We start from the raw sequence: 10,642 nt of genomic DNA on the forward strand, positions 1-10,642 counted from the left end.
TGAACCACCGACCTTGCAGTTCAAATGGCTTTGCAGTCTGGTGCATTAACCCACAGTGCCACACCAGGACTCCTTTATAGGTATATGTGTATATATATATGTGTGTGTGTGTGTGTGTGTGTGTGTGTATTTCATTTGTTTTGCTTCTCTAGAAAACCTGGTCTAAGACAATTACCAAACAAATAAGAAAAGTTGTGGAAATTTACTACCAATCCAATTCTGCAAGAATTATTCAAGAGAGTTCTCAAATGAAAGTCCAAGAACATTAAAAAAATAATGCATTTCTATGTACAGGAAAAAAACAAATAAAAAATTAGAACGAGATCTTCAAACAAATACCACTAAAAGGCAATATCACAATATCATATGTTCAGGGAATAAACTTAATAATAAAATCCCACAAATAATAGCACATCAAGTTTGTAAGAGGTATAATTGGCCTGGAAACCTTAAGAATAAATGTATCAAATATAGGTTGCATACAAATGTTAATGGAGAAATACCAACAGAAATGGATGAAGGAGAAACATATCAGAAATAGATTTGTTATGTTAAGGTTATCTGTTAACACTTGTTCATATGCTAAATGGTGCTATAATTCTAAGTTGTGTAGCATAATATATTTAGTAACCACTAAGAAGTCACCAAGAAGAAACATTCAAAAGAAGGAAGTTACCAATAAGGCTCTTCATAAGATGGCAGCCAATACAAACAACAACAGATAAATCAATAAAAAACAAAGAAGACACAAAACACTCAAAAAACAAATAAAATGAGTGAGGTAGACAGTTCACTTTCACTAATAAAGTTCAATGTAAACTGTCTTAATAAAAATAAAATGAAACCAACATAAAAACAAATCCACTGCCACTGAGTGGACTCTGAATCATAGTGACCCTAAAGGACATTGTAGAACTGCTCCTTAGAATTTCTAAGACTACAAATCTTTATGGAACCTTACAACCTCATTTTTCTCCTGTGGAATGATTGGTGGGTATGAACCACTAACCTCACAGTTAGCAGCTCAACTTTTAACCCACTGCACCACTAAGTTCCACACTAATAAAGAAAAGTCAGGAAAACAATGTCATTTATAATAGCCTCCAAAATGATAAAATACATAGGACTCAACCTAACCAATATGTAAACCATCACTGGTCTGTCAGTTTGCCATACTTTGATAGACTTGCTTGTTACTGTGATTTGGGAAGTTATGCCACCTATATTTCAAATATCAGTAGCAGCATCCAGCCAAGCTCTCTGAAAAAAAATTGCCTGGAAACCTTGTGAATAGCAATGCGATTATTGTCTGGGAAAGAACTGCTTCCTCAAAGTAGAGTCAACTTTAGTGCCTTGAATGGAGTAAAGCTTTCAGGACTCTTATGTACTGAGGTGGCACAACTCAAAATGAGAAGAAACAGCTGCCAACATCCATTAATAATCAGACTGTGGAAAGTACAAAGTAAGAATCTAGGAGAATTGGAAGTTGCCAAAAATGGTATGGAATACATAAAGATCCTAGGTATTTAATGATCTGCAAGAGGTATTGGACATTTTGAATCAGATAATCAGATAGTCTGTTATGACAAAAATGACAAATTGAAGATTAATGGCATCACAGTCATTGTCAAAAAGAACATTTTAAGATCTATCCTAAAGTACAACTGAGACAGGATAATATCCATATGCACACAAAGAAGACAACTAATATGAGTTATTCAAATTTACAAACCAACCACTAATCACTATTTGTTGTTGATGATGATGCAACATTACTGCCTTTATTGCACATCAAACTTCGCAATGTAGACCGATATTGGGAGACTTAGTGGAGGGGACTGCAGCAATCTACTGGGGTGAGCAGGACACCTCTCTTATAGCATCATTTTCCTCCATCTGGACCCTCCCCACCCCAGTATTCTGTCCCCACCCTAGTATTCTGGCAGTCCTGTGAGAAGAGAAAAGGCAGGACAGCTGTCCCATTTTACAATTGGAGAACTGAGTTCCAACACATTTATTGGCTTTTTGGTCTTCCTCATGGATCCCTGTGGCCTCACTCTGGTGTAAGCTTGAGTTGGAGGACTGGGAAGCCTGGGCCCTCCCACAAGAGGATCTAGAGAAGACATGGAGGCTGGCAAAACTTGGCACACCAGGACACCATGGTGGGGCTGGCTGAAGCCATTAGGTACCAACTGTGGTGGATAGGTCTCAGGGCCCCTGTAATCCAGGTTTCCAAAGACTGACAGATGCACTAACAACTACCAATAGTTGGAATGCAAAAGTTGGAAACAAAGAAGGAGCAGTGATTGAAAAATCAGTCTTGATAACACACAGATGGCTACGGAGAACTCATGACAGAATTTTGCAAGACCAACAATGACTTATTCATTGCAGATACCTTTTTTCAACAACATAAACATGGAACTTATGGGTGGAATGCACAGGAATCAAACTGATTGCATCTGTGGTAAGAGACAATGGGCAAACTCAATATTATCATTCACAACAAGGGAACAATCAATTGCTCATACAAGCTCACGTTGAAACCCTAAAACGAAACCTACTACTATCAATCTATTTTGACTCATAATAATCCTGAAAGCTTTTATGGGAGCAGAAACCTTCACCTTTCTCCCCAGGAGATGTTGGTGGGTTTGAACTGCTGACCTTGCAATTTGCAGTTCAGTGCTTATCCTACTGTGCCACCAAGGCTCCTTTGTAACAGAGTGAATTCTAAAATACTTACAGCAAAAGTTCAAGGTGACAAAAATTAAAATAAACCCATGAGAGCTAAAATTAGGTCTTCAGTATATCCTACCTGAATTTAGAGACTATCTCAGTAGATTTCACATACTGAACACTAATGACTGAAGACCAATGACGATGTGGGATGACATCAAGGACATCATACATGAAAAAAGCAAATGAACATGAGAAAAATGGGAAAGAAAGAAAAGTCCAAAATGAGTATCAGAAGAGATTAGAATTTGCTCTTGAATGTAGAATAGCTAAAGCAAACAGAAGACATGATGAAATAAAAGTACTGGAAAGAAGATTTCACACACAAAAAAGTTAGATAAAATAAAGTATTATAATGAAGTGTGCAAAGACCTGTATTTAGAAAACTAGGGAAGGCAGGGCTTGATAGTAGATTAGGGAGAAGTGCCGGGCAGACCTTCCCCAGCAATAACACAAGTATCAGATGAAGCAGGTTTAGGTACTAGAACTCTGAACTAAATATAAAGGAATATTTTTAAGTATTGAAGGCTTACAGCTAGAGGGATTTGTAGCAGAAGCAAGAAAAATGGTGTTTTCTGACTGGCAGCTGCCGGTGGACACCTGGCGCAGCCATCTTGAGCTGGACACAGAGATTTGACTGATTATCAGAGATAAAGGTGCGAACAATCTTTCCTCTGCTCATTTCTCTTTCTCTGTCTGCACACCCCAGTCTGGTGACTAGAGGGGTTGCCTGAGTGAGTGAACACCCCCACCACCCTTGGAGTGTGCTATTGCACACTCACACAGATCTCCTGAGCAAAGCCCACTGGGCTCAGAATCAAAGAAGGGGGAAGAGTCAATAGAAACAGTTTAAAACAGCTCTGGCCAGCTGTTAGCTGTTTGTCACTAGGCGAAATACTTAGACTATTTTGCTACAGTTTTGTTTTGTGTTTTTTTGGGTGTATTTTTTTTTTTTGGTCCCCTTTTACCTTAGGGTGGGCTCTTTTTCTCCCTATGTTACCCAAGAAGAGACAGCAATTACAGCCATGTATCTAAGCTACAGTTGTTGTTGTTGTCAGGTGCCATCGAGTCGGAACCGACTCATAGCGACCCCATGCACAGCAGAACGAAACAATGTCCGATCCTGGGCCAACCCCAACACCGCTGCCACACTTGATGCCATCAATGATGCCACCTGGCTGATTCATCTCGTTGGGGGTCTTCCTCTTTTTCTCTGACCCTCCATCTTACCCAGCATGACATCCTTCTCCAGCGACTGTTCTCTCCTGACAATATGTCCAAAGTATGAGAGACGAAGCTTAGCCATCCTGGCTTCCAAGGAGCACTCTGGCTGCACTTCTTCCAAAATAGATCTATTGGTTATTTTGGCAGTCCATGGCACTTTTAGTATTCTCCTCCAACACCACAACTGAAAGGCATCAATTCTTCTACGGTCTTCCTTATTCACTGTCCAGCTTTCGCATCCGTATGAGGTTATTGAAAATACCATGGCTTGGGTCAGGCGTACTTAGTCCTCAAGCTGATGTCTCTGCTCTTAAACACTTTAAAAAGTTCCTGTGCAGCAGATTTGCCCAATGCAATACATCGTCTGATCTTTTGACTGCTGCTTCCACGAGTGTTGATAGTTGATCCAAGAAAAATGAAGTCCTTGACAACTTCAATCTTTTCTCCGTTGATAAGAATGTTGTTTATTGGTCCAGTGGTGAGGATTTTTGTTTTTCTGACATTGAGATGCAACCCATACCGAAGGCTGTATTCTTTGATCTTCATCAGTAAATGTTTCAAATCCTCTTCACTTTCAGCAAGCAAGTTTGTATCATTTGCATATCGCAGGTTGTTAATGAGTCTTCCTCCAATCCTGACGCCATGTCTTTCTTCATAGAACTCAGCTTCTCGGATTATTTGCTCAGCATACAAGTTGAATAAGTATGGTGAAAGAACAAAACCTTGCCACACACCTTTCCCAATTTTAAACCATTCAGTGTTCCCATGCTCTGTTCGAACAACTGCTTCTTGGTCCAGGTACAGATTCCTCAGAAGTACAATTAAGTGTTCTGGAATACTCATACTTCTCAATAACACCCTATAAAATCCCACCATCTGGGCAAGAGCCAATACAACTGCTGTACACTCCATAGATAGCCAACACTTGCTAGAATTACTCTTAGTTAAGTAATAAGAAAAGTGAAAAGAGAAGCCTAGCTCTTGATCATGTCTAACAGGAGGCACTCAGAAAGCTTAATAACACAGGTACATAAATTCATCTAGTTATTGAAAATACATCTAATTATTGTAAATGCCCAAAAATCCACTGGCGATCTCAGCTCATGTCCAGAAACAAGGTAGAGTAGCTGAATCAAATGAGCTAGTGGTAGACCTAGAAATCCCATTGGAAGGAGGGCAGGCTTTGGAACTGCCTGATAAAAAATTCAGGAGAATGATATTGAATTGCATCGAAATGCTCCACAAAGGGATTGAGAAAAAGAAGGGAGAAGTCAGGAAAGTACTACAGAAACAATAAAATAAGATAGAAATAGCATTGGAAACAATTCAAAACCTGCAAAAAGAGGTCAAAAGATTCATAATAAGATATCAGAAATGGACAATACACTGAAAGGGCAAAGGAGTAGAACTGAAGAGACAGAAGCCTGAACCAGAGAGCTTGAAAACAACCTTCTCAATACTGGTAAGATAGAAGAGCAAGCAGAAAAAGAATTTTAAAAATGTAAGAAAGTCTACAATTCATGTAGGACAACATGAAGAGGAATAATCTGAGAGTTATCAGAGTCCCAGAACAGAAGGTATCTCAGAAGACCACAGAGGAGATAGTTGAAGAGTTCCTATAAGAAAATGTCCCTAACATCCTGAAAGATGAGAAGATAAGCATTCAAGAAGGTGAGCAAACCCCAGGAAGGATAAACCCCAAAAGAAAATCACCAAGGCATATCATAATCAAGTTCTCCAAAAGCAAAGACTAGGAGAGAATCCTGAAAACAGTTATGGGAAAGAGGTATGTTGCTTACAAAGGCAAGCAAATCAGAATAAGCTCTGATCTCTGCACAGAAACCATGCAGGCAAAAAAGGTAATCAGGAGACATATATAAAACCGTGAAAGAAAAAACCGCCAACCAAGAATCATCTACCCATCAAAGTTGTTAATCAAATATGATGGTGTAATAAAAACATTCCAGGATAAACAGAAGCTAAAGGACTTTGTCAAAGCCAACCCAGTGCTTCAAAACATCCTAAAGGGAGTTCTTTGAATGGAGAACCAACAACAACCAAAGATTGGCAGACATGGCAACACCACCCGGATCTCAGTTGACAGATAGAAGAGTCGAGAACAGAACAAAACTACAAGAATGAATTCAGAGGATCTGGGAGGTCAGCCTACAATCAAAACAATTACAATGTATACGAAGGTAAAACCTATAGGAACAGAGATCCAGGTGGTGAGGAGGTCAGGTGGGATAAAACAGACTGTTTCAAATGAAGGAAAAAGTTCATACAAAACTAGGGAAGAAATTTAGTGAGGTGAACGACTTCAGATTTCATTATTGCCTTGGATATTTAAGGTAAAATTTCATTTCTGTTTATATAGTGCTGACTTTTTTTTGTTTGAAATTAAACAGATTGGTAACCTATTTTGTGGCCTCCTGACTTGTAAGGGAACCTCTGCAGCCATTACTTGCTGAGTAGCCTAAAGCTGTCAAGAAATTGACTCAACAATGCCTTCTTCATTCCTTAGAAATTAAAAAACAAAACAAACAAAAACCTTCAAAAGTTGGTGTAAATTTGTACATGCTATTTATCTTCAGACCTAAATGGTAATCTGAACCCCAAATGTGTGTAAAGACTTTTCAAGTGAAAAGACTTGATATTTTGGAAGGATTGTTTACCATGCACAATTCTAACCTCTTCTCTTGTGTATTTTTGTGCACTAGGCGCAGTTGTGTAGCAGTTGAGTAATACTGGTTAGCTGTTAAAGTGGCATGTTGCAGTGCAGAGTGCTTGGCTGTTTCCTGTTTTCTCCTGGTTGCTCTTGTGTAAAGCTGCCTTGTCGTGCAGAGACAAATGGCTGTCCAGTTTATTAAAATGCCTGACAACTGCACTTCCAGTCACCAGGGCCTTGCATATAAATAACCGAGCATACAGTGAGCACATCTAGCCGATGATAAATACACATTTTCACCCCCTCACTCCCCCAAAATGGTCAATCCAATCTTCTTCATGTATGGAACTTAAAATATCGGAGAAAAAAAAATGTTAAGGAAACAAATGATTTGTAACTTTGTAAGTACTTATAACATGGTGTATCTTTTCATTTATGAACATTCTGTACTATAATCATTGTTTCTATAGTTTAATTAAAACATTTCCTTGGTGTTAGCTTTTCTCAAAAAAAAAAAAAAATCTAAGGAAGAACACACTTGACTTTTCACAAACTGAAAGAACTAAAGAAAAAAAAATTCAAGCCTCAAGTAGCAATACCAAAGGATTCTATGGGCAAAATATTGAATGATGCAAAAAGCATCTAAAGAAGATAGAAGGAATATACTGAGTCAATGTGCCAAAGCGAATTGGGTAACACTCAACCATTCAGGAGGTAGCATATAATCAAGAACTGATATTGACGGAAGAAGTCCAAACAGCACTGAAGGCATTGTTGAACAGGCCTCCAGGAATTGATGGAATACCACTGCTCACTTGTGTGTGGCAAGAAATTTAGAAGAACGTCACCTACTCAATCAACAGGAAGAGATCCATATTTGTTCCCATTCCAAGGAAAGGTGTTAGAACAGAATGCAGAAATTATTGAACAATATCATTACTATCACAAACAAGTAAAAGTGTGCTGAAGATAATTCCAAAATGGTTGCAGCAGTATATCAACAGGAAACTGCTAGATTCAAGCTGAATTCGGATAAGCTTTTGAAAAGAGGGATATTGTTGCTAACATCAGATGGATCTTGGCTGATAGCAAAAAATATCACAAATATGTTTACCTATGTTTTATTGAGTATGCACAGGCATTCAACTATGTAGATCATAACAAATCACGGACAGAATTGTGAAGAATGAGCATTCCAGAACATCTAATTTTGCTCATAAGGAAACCTGTACGTAGACCAAGAGGCAGTCGTTCAAACAGAACAAGGTGATACTGTATGGTTAAAATCAGGAAAGTTATGTGTCAGGGTTGTGTTCCTTTCACCATACTCATTCAATCTGTATGCTGAGAAAATAATTTGAGAAGATGGACTATATGAAAAGGAACATAGCATCAGGATTGGAGGAAGTCTCATTGATAACATGTGATGTGCCAATGACACAATCTTGCTTGCTGACAGTGAAGAGGACTTGAAGCATGTACTGATGAAGATCAAAGACTACAGCCTTCATTATGGTTTGCACCTAAGGAAAAAGAAAGAAAGAAAACTCATAACAGGACCAATAAGCAATAGTATGATAAATGGAGAAAAGATTGAAGTTGCCAAAATTTTTGTTTTACTTGGCTCCATGGAAGTAGCAGTCAAGAAATCAAAGGACATATTACATTGAACAAATCTACTGCAAAAGGTCACTATAAAGTATTAAAAAGCAAAGATGTCACTACAGACTGGAAAAAAATCTTTGGAAATGGCTTATTTGCTAAAGTTGTAATCTCTAAAATTTATGGAAATTGCAATAACTCAACAAGAGAAACATAACAGCAAAGATTTTTAAAAAGTAGAGGACAATAAATGCTGGCGAGGAGGTAGAGAGACTGGATTGCTCCTGCATTGCTGGTGGGATTGCAAAATGGTCCAACCTCTCTGGAAAGCTATATGGAACTTCCTCTGAAGGTTGGAAATAGAAATACCTTATGATCCAGCAATTCCTCTACTTTGTATTTACCCACTAGAAATATGAGCCATCACACAAGTAGATATATGCACACCAATGTTCATAACAGCACTATTTACAATAGCAAAAACATGGAGACAGCCTAAGTGCCCATCAACTGAATAATGGATAAACAAACTGTGGTACATACACACAATGGAATACTATGCTACCTTGAAGAATAACAAGGAAGTTGCATGCCACTGCATAACATGTATGAACCTTGAGGACTTTATGTTGAGTGAAATTAGTCAGTCACAAAAGGAGAAATACTACACAGGACCACTACTGTAAAAGACTAAGAGAAAGAACCCATGCTAAAAGGGGGGTGGAGGGGATTCTTTACTGGTTGCTGGGATTTAGGGGTGGGGTGAGGTGATGGAGGGGAAGGTGGAGCACAGGGTAGGGAATAGACACAGGATAGTTTGGGTGCTAGGGAGGGGGAACATACACAAGCAGTGGGGAGGAGAATGGAAGAACACAGCAGATGGGAGAACATATAGGCAGGTTTGCATGGGCTAAGTGGAACAGAGGTAAATAATGATGTATGCACAGCCCTGGAACAACAGGGCTCTGGGATACAGGGGTTGTCCCTTGTTCTGTTCTAACAACTGCCTCTTGGTCTATATGCAGGTTCTTTATGAGCACAATTAAGTGTTCCAGAATATCCATTCTTTCCAATGTTATCCATACTTGGTTATCATCCACATAGTCAAAAGTCTTTGCATTGTCAATAGATCACAAGTAAACATCCTTCTGGTATTCTCTACTTTCAGCCAAGCTCCATCTGACATGAGCAATGATATCACTAGTTCTACATCCTGTTCTGAATCCAACTTGAATTTCTGCCAGTTCCCTGCAAATTGTAACCATTTTTGAATGATCTTCAGCAAATTTTGCTTGAATATGATATTAATGATATCCTTAGATGATTTCTGCATTCTATTGGGTTACCACTCTTTGGAATGTGCACAAATATGGATTGCTTCCAATGGTTGGCTAGGTAGCTGTCATCTTGGCATAGAGAGTGAACACCTCCAGTGCTGCATCAGTTTGTTGAAAGATTTCCATTTGTGTTCTTTCAATACCTGGAGCCTTGTTTTTCTCCATTCCTTCATGAAACTTGGACTTCTTTCTTCAGTACCATGGGTTCTTGATCACATACTGCCTCTTATAACCACTTTTTAGTACAATGATTCTGTGTATTCCATCCATCTTCTTTTGGTGATTTATGAATAACTCAACAATTTGTCCATGTTGTTGGTGGTGTTGTAAAGTGCCGTCAAGTCAATTCCAGCCCATAATGACCTTGAATAGGATTGCCGAAGAGCAGCTGGTGAGCTTGAACCACTGACCTTGCAGTTCAAAAGATTTTTCAGTCTGACGCATTTGCCCTCAGCACCACACCAGGACTCCAATTTGTCCATAGAATCCTTCAATATTGCAAGTTGAGGCTTAATTTTTTTCTTCAGTTCTTTCAGTTTAAGAATGATGAGTGTATTCTTCCCTTCTGGTTTTCTATCCTCAAATCTTTGTATATTTCATTATAATATTTCCTTTGTCTTCTTGAGCTGCCCTTTGAAATTTTCTAATCAGCTCTTTTACTTCCTCATTTCTTAACATTTGCTTTATCTTCTTTATCCTCAAGTGCAAGTTTCAGGGTCTCTTTCAGATATCTACTTGGTTTCTTTCTTTTCTGTCTTTTTAATGGCCTTTTGCTTTCTTCATGTATGATATCCTTGATGTCATGCCATAATTCTTGTGTTTTTGGGTGATTAGTGTCTAATACATCAAATCTGTTCTTGAGGTAGTCTCTGAACTCAAGTGGAATATATTTAAGGTCATATTTTTGGCTCTTGTGAATGTTTCTTCAGCCTCAGCCTGAACTTATATATAAGCAATTGATGGATTGTTTTGGCTGATGGTATTGATGTTCTCCACTTTCTTCCAAACTGACTACATCAGTTTGGAGAAGTACAACTGCCTATTATGTTATCTTAAAAATGTATTTGTAATG

This window comes from Chrysochloris asiatica, unplaced genomic scaffold (assembly GCF_000296735.1).
Source record: "Chrysochloris asiatica unplaced genomic scaffold, ChrAsi1.0 scaffold00112, whole genome shotgun sequence".
Classification (NCBI taxonomy): domain Eukaryota; kingdom Metazoa; phylum Chordata; class Mammalia; order Afrosoricida; family Chrysochloridae; genus Chrysochloris; species Chrysochloris asiatica.